This window comes from Triticum urartu, chromosome 7A (genome assembly GCF_056163025.1).
Source record: "Triticum urartu cultivar PI428250 chromosome 7A, HENAU_Tu73, whole genome shotgun sequence".
Taxonomy (NCBI): Eukaryota; Viridiplantae; Streptophyta; class Magnoliopsida; order Poales; family Poaceae; genus Triticum; species Triticum urartu.
The window spans coordinates 645,924,070-645,938,146 of record NC_141879.1 but is presented as its reverse complement, the minus strand read 5'-3'; the positions used below and the strand labels follow the sequence as shown (position 1 = coordinate 645,938,146).

Sequence of the window (14,077 nt, the reverse complement as noted above, 5' to 3'; positions counted from 1 at the left end):
ATTACTACTGCAAGCCAGGTTTGTTGACAATTTTACTTGTCTTTCTTACTCATTCGATATAATATCCAATTATTCACATCATTTAGTTGCAAACAATAAGTGCTAGACAAACTTCTTCATTCAGATTTGGACGGTCTCTTACTGCAGTTACAATTCTGCATACTTTTCCTAGTAAGCTCACAAGTAAATGATTGATTCACTACATCTATGCTTGCCTTGTCATATTTGTTGTCAATATTCTTTTAGGGTGGACCACCCTGTTTCTAAATACTAGAACCGTTGACATGAGTGAATAGTATTTCTCTATGTGATCTCTTCCATCATGTGTGGGTAACGAACACTGCATTGTATAGAAAGACAGTGTCATTTCTAGCTTTTACATAGGTTTCGATCTTCTACATGAAATACAATCTGCCTACTTGCTTTGTGTCGCACTACCAACACTCCACCCTTGAAGCTAAACATTACGCCACTCATAATTGCTTAGTTTATTTGTTCAAATATGAATTTCATATGATTCTAATGTTCCTACTTCAGTTTTGAAACGTGTGCCTGCCTGTTATAGAGACATAAGGGGTTTGTATTTCTGTGTGTGGTCTGGTCAACATGGTTGGGGAGGTGAACTTTGCATATGCAGGGGTTTATAGGGAGACACTCTCAGAGTTGAATCCGCAATGCATTCCATAAATAATCTGACTACTTTTTATGTTTTCATGAATCTTAGATTCTGAACAGCATCATAATGATTATGAGCTTGCGCGCATGAAAAGAATAAAGCAGAACAATGCCATGGCTGTCAAACTTGGCATTAAGGGACTGAAATCAAGTCTGGATGCAATGCAATGCAAACGCTCTCCACCTACATATTCATGCTTAGAATATGATCCTAACAGTGATTCTGAGCTAGAGGGAGACCTAAGTCAATGTAGCTCCCTAGTGGAGGAGTCAGAGGAAGATGCCCTATCTTATTCACCCATCAAGGTACTTGCTCTAACTTTCCAAGGTTACATTGCTCGCACATATCTTGCAACTGATTCTTTGCATTGCTTCTACTTTGTTGAACTGCCATTAGCTTAGTTTACACATCGTGTATGTGAATACGCCCTGCCTATCCATTTTCAGTACATATTCCATCTGTCATCATACCATATTTATCCATTCAAATGTTGTTCTTGTGTATCAGACGTTCAAAAGGAAGAGGGCGATTGCTGATCGTGGAGGACCACAAGCAAAGTATTTGGAAAAGGTAGTGGCACCTGATAAATCAAATAGCCCATTAGGTGTAGTTGCAATATCACCTGACCCACAAAATACTCCAACTCTAGCAGACTCTAGCCCTACTACACTGGTCATTTCTGATGCCCCAACTCAGCAGACCCCAACTGCAGCAAACAGTATGATTATGCCAGTTGACATAGCACCAGCTGTACGACGCAAAACCCCCATTCCAGCAAAGAGTACACCAAATCCAGTTGCCAAATCCCTTTTCGAACCAGAGAGAGCCCCAATTGCAGCAAATAGGACCCCTGTTCCATTTCTTCCCAGTTTAGAAGACGAAGCTTATGTTGTTGTCAGGAACTTTGTGCGCATCTTTCCTTCATGGAAAGATTATACCGCAGACACAGAACAATTTCCAGTCTTCCTCCGCAACTTACGCGTAAGTAATGTACTAATGTTATTCATGGTCATTAATGCATATGTTTCTGCTGACGGAAGACACAAGATTTCATTCTTTTAAATAGGCGAGGAGCAAACTGGATTGTGATGACGAGCAAGGGTTGGTTGCGCTTTTCAAGCACTCGTTGATGAAGTATCCTTCCTACCTGAGGAAAGCGCACTTCGATGGCAAGCCTCTGAACAAAATTTCTGTAAAGTCTCCGGTGCTACATTTATCCGACGGTGACTGGAATAATCTTGTTACACATTGGTCTCGGCTGCAGCGTAAGGTACTGTCTATGATATCACATCACAATTTGAACTACATTTCTGCATTTTCCTTAATGTCTCACTTGTATGAAAACTGTTAGCAGAAGAACATTCGTTCTCAAGGGACCAGAGAATCTCGCAACTATACAGCACACTGCATTGCTCTTGTGAGTACATCTTGCCATGTATGACCATACTTACTTTCATAGTTGTTTGATTATGTAGCATCATTGCACATGTTAGACTCATAATCGTCCATTTGGTGGACATTATAAGATCCGTATGGACTCTTACATAAATTTAGAATCAACCCAATGCTTTTGAAGAGGTTTAGCTCTGCAGTCCTCTTGTAAGGACTGAACGTGGTCTATCACTGTACTTACATTAATAGCTCAACAAACACCATCGGAGTGACAAATCCTAATCTCGATCTATGCCAACTCAACAAACACCATCGGAGACACCTGTAGAGCATCTTTATAATCACCCAGTTAGGTTGTGATGTTTGATAGCACAATAAGTGTTCCTCCGGTATTCGGGAGTTGCATAATCTCATAGTCATAGGAACATGTATAAGTCATGAAGAAAGCAATAGCAACAAACTGAACAATCATAGTGCTAAGCTAACGGATGGGTCAAGTCCATCACATCATTCTCTAATGATGTGATCTCGTTCATCAAATGACAACTCATGTCTATGGCTAGGAAACTTAACCATCTTCTGATTAACAAGCTATTCAAGTAGAGGCATACTAGTGACACTCTTTTTGTCTATGTATTCACACATGTACTAAGTTTCCTGGTTAATACAATTCTAGCATGAATAATAAACATTTATCGTGATATAAGGAAATATAAATAACAACTTTATTATTGCCTCTAGGGCATATTTCCTTCAGTCTCCCACTTGCACTAGAGTCAATAATCTAGATTACACAGTAATGATTCTAACACCCATGGAGTCTTGGTGCTGATCATGTTTTGCTCATGAGAGAGGCATAGTCAACGGGTCTGCAACATTCAAATCCGTATGTATCTTGCAAATCTCTATGTCTCCCTCCTTGACTTCGCGGATGGAATTGAAGCGTCTCTTGATGTGCCTGGTTCTCTTGTGAAATCTGGATTCCTTTGCCAAGGCAATTGCACCAGTATTATCACAAAAGATTTTCATTGGACCCGATGCACTAGGTATGACACCTAGATCGGATATGAACTCCTTCATTTGCTGCTTCCGAAGTAGCTATGTACTCCGCTTCACACGTAAATCCCGCCACGACGCTTTACTTAGAACTACACCAAATGATAGCTCCACCGTTCAATATAAATACGTATCCGGTTTGTGACTTATAGTCATCTGGGTCAGTGTCAAAGCCTGCATCGACATAACCATTTACTACGAGCTCTTTGTCACCTCCATAAACGAGAAAAAAATCCTTAGTCCTTTTCAGGTATTTCAGGATGTTCTTGACCACTGTCCAGTGATCCACTCCTGGATTACTTTGGTACCTCCCTGCTAAACTAATAGCAAGGCACACATCAGGTCCGGTACACAGCATTGTATACATGATAGAACCTATGGCTGAAGCATAGGGAATGACTTCCATTTTCTCTCTATCTTCTGCAGTGGTCGGGCATTGAGTCTGACTCAACTTCACACCTTGTAACACAGGCAAGAACCCTTTCTTTGCTTGATCCATTTTGAACTTCTTCAAAACTTTATCAAGGTATGTGCTTTGTGAATGTCCAATTAAGCGTCTTGATCTATCTCTGTAGATCTTGATGCCCAATATATAAGCAGCTTCACCGAGGTCTTTCATTGAAAAACTCTTGTTCAAGTATCCTTTTATGCTATCCAGAAATTCTATATCATTTACAATCAACAATATGTCATCCACATATAATATCAGAAATGCTACAGAGCTCCCACTCACTTTCTTGTAAATAAAGGCTTCTCCAAAAGTCTGTATAAAACCATATGCTTTGATCACACTATTAAAACGTTTATTCCAACTCTGAGGTGCTTGCACCAGTCCATAAATGGATCGCTGGAGCTTGCACACTTTGTTAGCATCCTTTGGATTAATAAAACCTTCTGGTTGCATCATATACAACTCTTCTTCCAGAAATCCATTCAGGAATGCAGTTTTTACATCCATTTGCCAAATTTCATAATCATAAAATGCGGCAATTGCTAACATGATTCGGACGGACTTAAGCATCGCTACGTGTGAGAAGGTCTCATCGTAGTCAACTCCTTGAACTTGTCGAAAACCTTTCGCAACAAGTCGAGCTTTGTAGACAGTAACATTACCATCACCGTCAGTCTTCTTCTTGAAGATCCATTTTTCTCTATGGCTTGCCGATCATCGGGCAAGTCAACCAAAGTCCACACTTTGTTCTCATACATGGATCCCATCTCAGATTTCATGGCCTCAAGCCATTTCGCGGAATCTGGGCTCAACATCACTTCTTCATAGTTCATAGGTTCATCATGGTCAAGTAACATGACCTCCAGAACAGGATTACCGTGCCACTCTGGTGCAGATCTTACTCTGGTTAACCTACGAGGTTCGGTAGTAACTTGATCTGAAGTTACATGATCATCATCATTATCTTCCTCACTAATTGGTGTAGGAGTCACATGAACTGATTTCTGTGATGAACTACTTTCCAATAAGTGAGCAAGTACAGTTACCTCATCAAGTTCTACTTTCCTCCCAATCACTTATTTTGAGAGAAACTCCTTCTCTAGAAAGGATCCATTCTTAGCAATGAATATCTTGCCTTCGGATCTGTGATAGAAGGTGTACCCAACAGTCTCTTTTGGGTATCCTATGAAGACACATTTCTCCGATTTGGGTTCGAGCTTATCAGGTTGAAGCTTTTTCACATAAGCATCGCAGCCCCAAACTTTAAGAAAAGACAACTTGGGTTTCTTGCCAAACCACAGTTCATAAGGTGTCGTCTCAACGGATTTAGATGGTGCCCTATTTAACGTGAATGCAGCCGTCTCTAAAGCATAACCCAAAAACGATAGCCGTAAATCAGTAAGAGACATCATAGATCGCACCATATCTAATGAAGTGTGGTTACGACGTTCGGACACACCATTACGTTGTGGTGTTTCGGGTGGCGTGATTTGCGAAACTATTCCGCATTGTTTCAAATGAAGACCAAACTCGTAACTCAAATATTCTCCTCCACGATCAGATCGCAGAAACTTTATTTTCTTGTTACGATGATTTTCCACTTCACCCTGAAATTCTTTGAACTTTTCAAATGTTTCGGACTTATGTTTCATCAAGTAGATATACCCATATCTGCTTAAGTCATCTGTGAAGGTCAGAAAATAATGATACTCGCCGCGAGCCTCAATATTCATCGGACCGCATACATCAGTATGTATTATTTCCAATAAATCTATTGCTCGCTCCATTGTTCCGGAGAACGGAGTTTTAGTCATCTTGCCCATGAGGCATGGTTCGCAAGTACCAAGTGATTCATAATCAAGTGATTCCAAAAGTCCATCAGTATGGAGTTTCTTCATGCGCTTTACACCAATATGACCTAAACGGCAGTGCCACAAATAAGTTGCACTATCATTATCATATCTGCATCTTTTGGCTTCAATATAATGAATATGTGTATCACTACTATCGAGATTCAATAAAAATAGACCACTCTTCAAGGGTGCATGACCATAAAAGATATTACTCATATAAATAGAACAACCATTATTCTCAGATTTAAATGAATAACCGTCTCACATCAAACAAGATCCAGATATAATGTCCATGCTTAACGCTGGCACCAAATAACAATTATTCAGGTCTAAAACTAATCCCAAAGGTAGATGTAGAGGTAGCGTGCCGATGGCGATCACATCGACTTTGGAACCATTTCCCGCGTGCATCGTCACCTCGTCCTTAGCCAACCTTCGCTTAATCCATAGTCCCTGTTTTGAGTTGCAAATATTAGCAATAGAACCAGTATCAAATACCCAGGCACTACTGCGAGCATTAGTAAGGTACACATCAATAACATGTATATCACATATACCTTTGTTCACTTTGCCATCCTTTTTATCCGCCAAATACTTGGGGCAGTTCCGCTTCCATTGACCAGTCCCTTTGCAGTAGAAGCACTCAGTCTCGGGCTTAGGTCCAGACTTGGGTTTCTTCACTTGAGCAGCAACTTGCTTGCCATTCTTCTTGAAGTTCCCCTTCTTCCCTTTACCTTTTTTCTTGAAACTAGTGGTCTTGTTCACCATCAACACTTGATGCTCCTTCTTGATTTCTACCTCCGCAACCTTTAGCATTGTGAAGAGCTCGGGAATTGTCTTATCCATCCCTTGCATATTATAGTTCATCACAAAGCTTTTGTAGCTTGGTGGCAGTGATTGAATAACTCTGTCAATGACACTATCAACCAGAAGATTAACTCCTAGCTGAGTCAAGTGATTATGATACCCAGACATTTTAAGTATATGTTCACTGACAGAACTATTCTCCTCCATTTTACAACTGTAGAACTTATTGGAGACTTCATATCTCTCAATCCGGGCATTTGCTTGAAATATTAACTTCAACTCCTGGAACATCTCATATGCTCCATGACGTTCAAAACATCGTTGAAGTATCGGTTCTAAGCCGTAGAGCATGGCACACCGAACTATCGAGTAGTCATCAACTTTGTTCTGCCAGGCGTTCACAACGTCCGGCGTTGCTCCTGCAGCGGGTCTTGCACCTAGCGGTGCTTCTAGGACGCAATTCTTCTATGTAGCAATGAGGATAATCCTCAAGTTATGGACCCAGTCTCTGTAGTTGCTACCATCATCTTTAAACTTAACTTTCTCTAGGAACGCATTAAAATTCAAAGGAACAGTAGCACGGGCCATTGATCTACAATAACATAGACATGCAAAATACTATCAGGTACTAAGTTCATGATAAATTAAAGTTCAATTAATCATATTACTTAAGAACTCTCACTTAGATAGACATTCCTCTAATCATCTAAGTGATCGCGTGATCCAAATCAACTAAACCATGTCCGATCATCATGTGAGATGGAGTAGTTTTCAATGGTGAACATCATTATGTTGATCATATCTACTATATGATTCACGCTCGACCTTTCGGTCTCAATGTTCCGAGGCCATATCTGCTTATGCTAGGCTCGTCAAGTTTAACCCGAGTATTCTACGTGTGCAAAACTGGCTTGCACCTGTTGTATGTGAACGTAGAGCTTATCACACCCGATCATCACGTGGTGTCTCGGCACGACGAACTTTCGCAACGGTGCATATTCAGGGAGAACACTTATACCTTGAAATTTAGTGAGAGATCATCTTATAATGCTACTGCCGAACTAAGAAAAATAAGATGCATAAAGGATAAACATCACATGCAATCAATATAAGTGAATGGCCATCATCATCTTGTGCCTTTGATCTCCATCTCCAAAGCACCATCATGATCACCATCGTCACCGGCTTGACACCTTGATCTCCATCGAAGCATCGTTGTCGTCTCGCCAACTATTGCTATCACGACTATCGCTACCGCATAGTGATAAAGTAAAACAATTACATGGCGATTGCATTTCATACAATAAAGCGACAACCATAAGGCTCCTGCTAGTTGCCGATAACTGTTAGAAAACATGATCATCTCATACAACAATTTATATATCATCACGTCTTGTCCATATCACATCACAACATACCCTGCAAAAATAAGTTAGACGTCCTCTACTTGTTGTAAATTTTACATGGCTGCTACGGGTTTAGCAAGAACCATTCTTACCTACGCATCAAAAACCACAATGATTTTTCGTCAAGTGTGTTGTTTTAACCTTCAACAAGCTTAAGGACCGGGCGTAGTCACACTCGATTCAACTAAAGTTGGAGAAACAGACACCCACTAGCCATCTGTGTGCGAAGCACGGCGGTAGAACCAGTCTCGCGTAAGCGTACGCGTAATGTCGGTCTAAGCTGCTTCATCCAACAATACCGCTGAATCAAAGTATGACATGATAGTAAGCAATATGACTATTATCGCCCATAACTCTTTGTGTTCTACTCGTGCATATAACATCTATGCGTAGACCTGGCTCGGATGTCACTGTTGGGGAACGGAGTATTTCAAAAAAATTACCTACAATCACGCAAGATCTATCTATGTGATGCATAGCAACGAGCGGGAGAGTGTGTCCACGTACCCTCGTAGACCGAAATCGGAAGCGTTGAGTAACGCGGTTGATGTAGTCGAACGTCTTCATGATCCAACCGATCAAGTACCAACGCACGGCACCTTCGCGATCTGCACACGTTCAGCTCGGTGACGTCCCTCGAACTCTTGATCCAGCTGAGGCCGAGAGAGAGTTTCGTCAGCACGACGGCGTGATGACGGTGATGATGAAGTTACCGACGCAGGGCTTTGCCTAAGCACTACAACGATATGACCGAGGTGGAAATATGTGGAGGGGGCACCGCACACGGCTAAGAATCAACTTGTGTCTCTATGGGGTGCCCCCCTCCCCCGTATATAAAGGAGGGGAGGAGGAGAGGGTCGGCCCTCATAGGGCGCGCCAAGGGGGGGGGTCCTACTCCCAGTAGGAGTAGGTTTCCCCCCTTCCCTAGTTGGAGTAGGAGAAGAAGGAAGAGGGAGAGGGAGAGAAGGAAAGGGGGGCCGACCCCCCACCCCAATTCGGATTGGGATTGGGGGGCGCCCTCCACCTGGCCACCTCCTCCTCTCTTCCACTAAGGCCCAATAAGGCCCATTGACTCTCCGGGGGGTTCCGGTAACCTCCCGGTACTCCGGAAATTGCCCGAACTCATCCGGAATCATTCCGGTGTCCAAACATAGCCTTCCAATATATCGATCTTTATGTCTCGACCATTTCGAGACTCCTCGTCATGTCCGTTATCACATCCGGGACTCCGAACTACCTTCGGTACATCAAAACACATAAACTCATAATACTGATCGTCATCGAACGTTAAGCATGCGGACCCTACGGGTTCGACAACTATGTAGACATGACCGAGACTCATCTTCGGTCAATAACCAATAGAGGAAGTTGGATGCTCATATTGGCTCCCACATATTCTACAAAGATCTTTATCGGTCCAACCGCATAACAACATACGTTCTTCCCTTTGTCATCGGTATGTTACTAGCCCGAGATTCGATCGTCGGTATCTCAATACCTAGTTCAATCTCGTTACCGGCAAGTCTCTTTACTCGTTTCGTAATGCATCATCCCGCAACTAACTCATTAGTCACATTGCTTGCAAGGCTTATAGTGATGTGCATTGCCGAGAGGGCCCAGAGATACCTCTCGACAATCGGAGTGATAAATCCTTATCTCGATCTATGCCAACGCAACAAACACCATCGGAGACACCTGTAGAGCATCTTTATGATCACCCAGTTACGTTCTGACGTTTGATAGCACAATAAGTGTTCCTCCGGTATTCAGGAGTTGCATAATCTCATAGTCATAGGAACATGTATAAGTCATGAAGAAAGCAATAGCAACAAACTAAACGATCATAGTGCTAAGCTAACGGATGGGTCAAGTCAATCACATCATTCTCTAATGATGTGATCCCATTCATCAAATGACAACTCATGTCTATGGTTAGGAAACTTAACCATCTTTTAATTAACGAGCTAGTCAAGTAGAGGCATACTAGTGACACTCTGTTTGTCTATGTATTCACACATGTACTAAGTTTCCGGGTTAATACAATTCTAGCATGAATAATAAACATTTATCATGATATAAGGAAATATAAATAATAACTTTATTATTGCCTCCAGGGCATATTTCTTTCAATGTTTCTCTTGGGGCACCGCCTTGGTCCCTTCCCTCCTCTCTAACACTCAAGGTGAAAACGTTGTCCGCTTTGGCAGACACGCCCGTGCTGCGTGGAATCGTTACCTTCTTAGAGGCGTTGTCATTAAGTGTCGGCGGTTATTGGTTTTGTCGACATTTCTACCGTGCCTCTTCTCGGTAGCACTCCAGTGGCGTTTTGTTGTACACTCTTGTGCGATTTTTGTGTCTTCAATGCGGTGTGCTGGGTTTTCTGTTTTTTGATGAGCTTTTGAGAGCTTCCTCAGCACCTCGTATCATTTGGCCATGTGCTTTATATATATAATGGGGAAAAGCCTGATTCATGGAAGTTAATAAATTTCAATAAAATCGACATATAACATTGGAGAACATCTATAATTTTGAATTATCTTCTCATGTATAACTATGTGAGCGTGTCACAGCAATGAAGTTGGATGAAATTTATACATAAAGGTGTTTGCTTTATTTTTATGGTGCAAATGTTTTCCCTCTTTTCGAGCGGGATATTCGTTGTTTCTGGATGAAAAAATGTGTCATGTGTTCTTTAGGTGGTGGAAGAAAAATTGACTTGTCGAGCAAGAACACATGAGATGTAGAAAGTACTGATGAAAAGTATGCTTTGCATGCAGCATGTTTGTTTTCTGCAGAAAGAAGTATTAGGTCTGTTCTGAATTATAAGACGTTTTGAACATTTTAATATGAAGTACATACAAATGAGTGAACAAATGCAATAAAACACGTCTATATACATTCAATTCAGAGAAAAGTTTTTTTTTGCGGGGCAATTCAGAGAAAAGTTACTGAAACATCTTATAATTTGGAATGAAGGGAGTATCGGAAAGAAAAATCGACGTCGATCACGACTATTCAGTCTTGTGCTTCGCAACCACACAAAAAAAAAACTTGTTTTTCTAGGGAAAAAAGAAATTCTTGTGCCCTGTAAGTCCTCCCTACGTGATCACCAGGGCCACTTGATCGGTTTATGTAGTCGTGTCTCCCATACTTCTCTGGCTTTCTAGATGGCTAGAAAAGTCTCCCTAAAAAAAGATGGCTAGAAAAGTCACGTAACTAATTTCTCGAGGCTACCCTCGCTCACACTCGCACCAATTGAGCCAAAACCTCGAAGCAAAACTGCAGACGTGTGAAGCCAACCGGCGGCCTGTATTTAACTCCACTCAGACCCGTGCTGCGAATCAGCGATACGATCGGACTACGTACGACTCCTGACCTCCTCCTCTGCACTGAAGCCAACCCGAGGTCTCCAGATGCTGCTGGGGGACGCCTCTCCGTGGAGCATCGCCGGCGCGGCGGCGGCCGTGGCGCTACTGTCGTTAGCCGCCTGGATTCTGGAGTGGGCATGGTGGACGCCGCGGCGGCTGGGCAGGGCTCTGCGGGCCCAGGGCCTCAGGGGCACCCGGTACCGCCTCTTCAGCGGCGACGCACCGGAGGACGCCCGGCTCAACAGAGAGGCCCGATCACAGCCCATGCCGCTCGGCTCCCACGACATCATCCCTCGCGTGCACCCCATGCTCTGCAACGCCGTTAAGGAGCACGGTAATCTTTCAGTCGCCAAATTCACAAGTTCTTTTGAACTTTTTCTACTCTCCCGCGTTAATTAGGGATGTGCTCTGAGCTTCTGATACATAGCATGTTCGGTAAAGAAGGCAACGGTTACGTGTGGGATATTTGTGGGCATGCATCTTGCTAGACAGGAGCAGTTAACAAACTATAACATGCATGCACTTTGATTGTCGTACGTGTAACAAAATATCGATTTACAAAATGCAGGGAAAATGCCATTCACTTGGTTTGGCCCAACGCCAAGGGTGATGATTTCTGACCCGGATCTAGTGAGAGAAATTCTGTCTAACAAGCTTGGACACTATAGGAAACAAAGGAGCAGCCGTATGGGGAAGCTGCTAGCCGACGGAGTTGCAAATCATGAAGGCGAGAAATGGACAAAGCACCGAAGAATCCTCAATCCTGCCTTTCATCATGAGAAGATAAAGGTGCCGGTTCAACGAAAAAATTCATTATTTTTCTCATTTTAAATCGCAACATGGGAATTGCATAGGCTGATAGCTAGTAGTGTTTCGTTTGCAGAGGATTCTGCCAGTTTTTTCTACCTGTTGCGAAGAAATGGTTGCAAGGTGGGAGAATTCCATGTCCGGTGAAGGGTTATCAGAGATTGACACATGTTCTGAGTTTCAGAATCTTACTGGAGATGTCATCGCGAGAACATCATTTGGTAGCAATTATCAGGAAGGGAAGAAAATATTCGAGCTGCAAGGGGAGTTAGCTAAACGACTAATGCAGGCTTTTCAGACAATGTTTATCCCAGGCTATTGGTAAGTTCTTCCCTTGCACACACAAAAAAAAGAAATTCTTTCGACTTGCATACAAGAGTACTTGTAAACCTTTGTAACGCAAGCCCATATAATTTCTATCAAATGGTATTTGATAAAATAGTTGGCTTCCTTTTTTTTTGAAATGAAAGAACTCATTGAATAAAATAGTAGACTGATCAAAGAAACTTTTTTCTTTTCTATGTTAAACTTAAACAATACTAGCAATCAAGATTTTCTTTCCTATGATGACATGTCACAACATTTGCAGGTTCTTACCAACAAAAAATAATAGAAGGATGAGAACAATTGATCATGACATCCGCATGATTATGCGAGGAATTATTGGAAAAAAAGAAAGAGCTATTAAAAATGGTGAAGCCAGCAGCAATGACTTGCTAGGATTGCTGTTGGAGTCAAATATGCAACAATCAAATGGGAAGGCAGGCCAAGGAATGAGTATTGATGATATAATTGAGGAATGCAAGCTGTTTTACTTTGCAGGTATGGAGACAACATCGGTCTTGCTCACATGGACACTAATTGTGCTAAGCATGCACCCGGAGTGGCAAGAGCTGGCAAGAGAGGAAGTGTTGCATCACTTCGGATGAACCACACCAGATTATGAGCACCTGAGTCGCCTGAAGATTGTAAGTACGAAATTGATGCCTTGTGCACATACTGCAGGATAAAATGAAATTAAATAATCCCCCAATCATCAAATTGACAAAAGAGTAGCCAACAATAAAACCTACTCCTATCAGATTTCCATTCCATTAAAAATTATATTGCATGTCTGCATATACACATGTGAGTGAAAACAAATACTCATGAATTAAAAGTATTCTTTTGGAGCAAAACAGGATGATGTGATGTTTTAAGAATACAGTGGTCGGAGTAATGTTCTTGATCTTGTCCATTGTTTTGCAGGTAACAATGATTCTGTATGAGGTTCTTAGGCTGTACCCGCCGGTAACCTATCTTACCAGAAGAACTTACAAGGCAACGGAGCTTGGCGGCATCAAATATCCTACAGGAGTGACCCTTATCTTGCCCCTTCTCTTTATCCACCATGATCCCGATATTTGGGGAGAGGATGCAAGTGAGTTCAATCCACAGAGGTTTTTGCTGATGGCATCTCGAGCGCGGCACAGCATCCGTCGGCGTTCTTTCCGTTTGGAGGGGGTCCTCGGATCTGCATCGGCCAGAACTTTGCGTTGCTGGAAGCTAGGATGGCACTGAGCACCATCCTCCAGCGCTTCTCGTTTGAGCTCTCGCCGTCCTACACCCACGCGCCGTACACCGTGATGACCCTCCAGCCACAGCACGGTGCTCAAATTAGGCTGAGGAAGATATGATCACCCTTCTCATCGAGCAGTGAATTTACTTACGTGTTGCGTTTGCGTAGAGTTTAAAGTTTTTTAGCTTTCGGCTGAATAAACATAGCAACCAGGCTTACATGTTGTGTAATTTTTTTTTTGAAATACCTGAATGAATGCAAATGTAGTTTTAGTTGAACTGCTCGTTTACTAGTACTACTGCGACTCTGTAACTTTCATCCAATGGAACTCCTTTCATCAAGCTGCAGAAGCATAAAAGATGACAGTGATAACTCTCTGGACCATACAGCTTCTGCATCCTCCTTATATTGAACTGGGGTAACCGTGCACGACAGGTACTTGGTTTCTGAAGCCGAAACAGGATCATCGACTCACCGCCGTGAGACGTCAGCTCATGTCCTCATTATCATTTGTGTTCAAAGGCCTCCAACCGCACGTTAGCCCTTCCCTTGCCGGCTTGCTGACTGCCAATCCAACAGATTCCGTGCGCCCCTGATCTTGCCTCAACAGTTGAACTGTCAACTCAAGTGTCAATTCGCTCTAAAAGAAAAAAAGTTGAATTGTCAGTGTAAAAGGACCCACTGCAGGTCGGTGAGCTTATGA

The 14,077-nt window shown here is 42.4% G+C and overlaps 1 pseudogene across 1 annotated transcript; it reads left to right on the top strand.

The window, feature by feature from the left end:
• Positions 1–10,933: 10,933 nt before the first annotated feature.
• LOC125524727 (cytochrome P450 CYP72A616-like) lies at positions 10,934–13,652 on the top strand (annotated as a pseudogene). The gene is made up of 5 exons (XR_015610465.1): positions 10,934–11,343; positions 11,578–11,798; positions 11,893–12,137; positions 12,406–12,784; positions 13,065–13,652. The product of XR_015610465.1 is annotated as a cytochrome P450 CYP72A616-like (transcript).
• Positions 13,653–14,077: the final 425 nt, after the last annotated feature.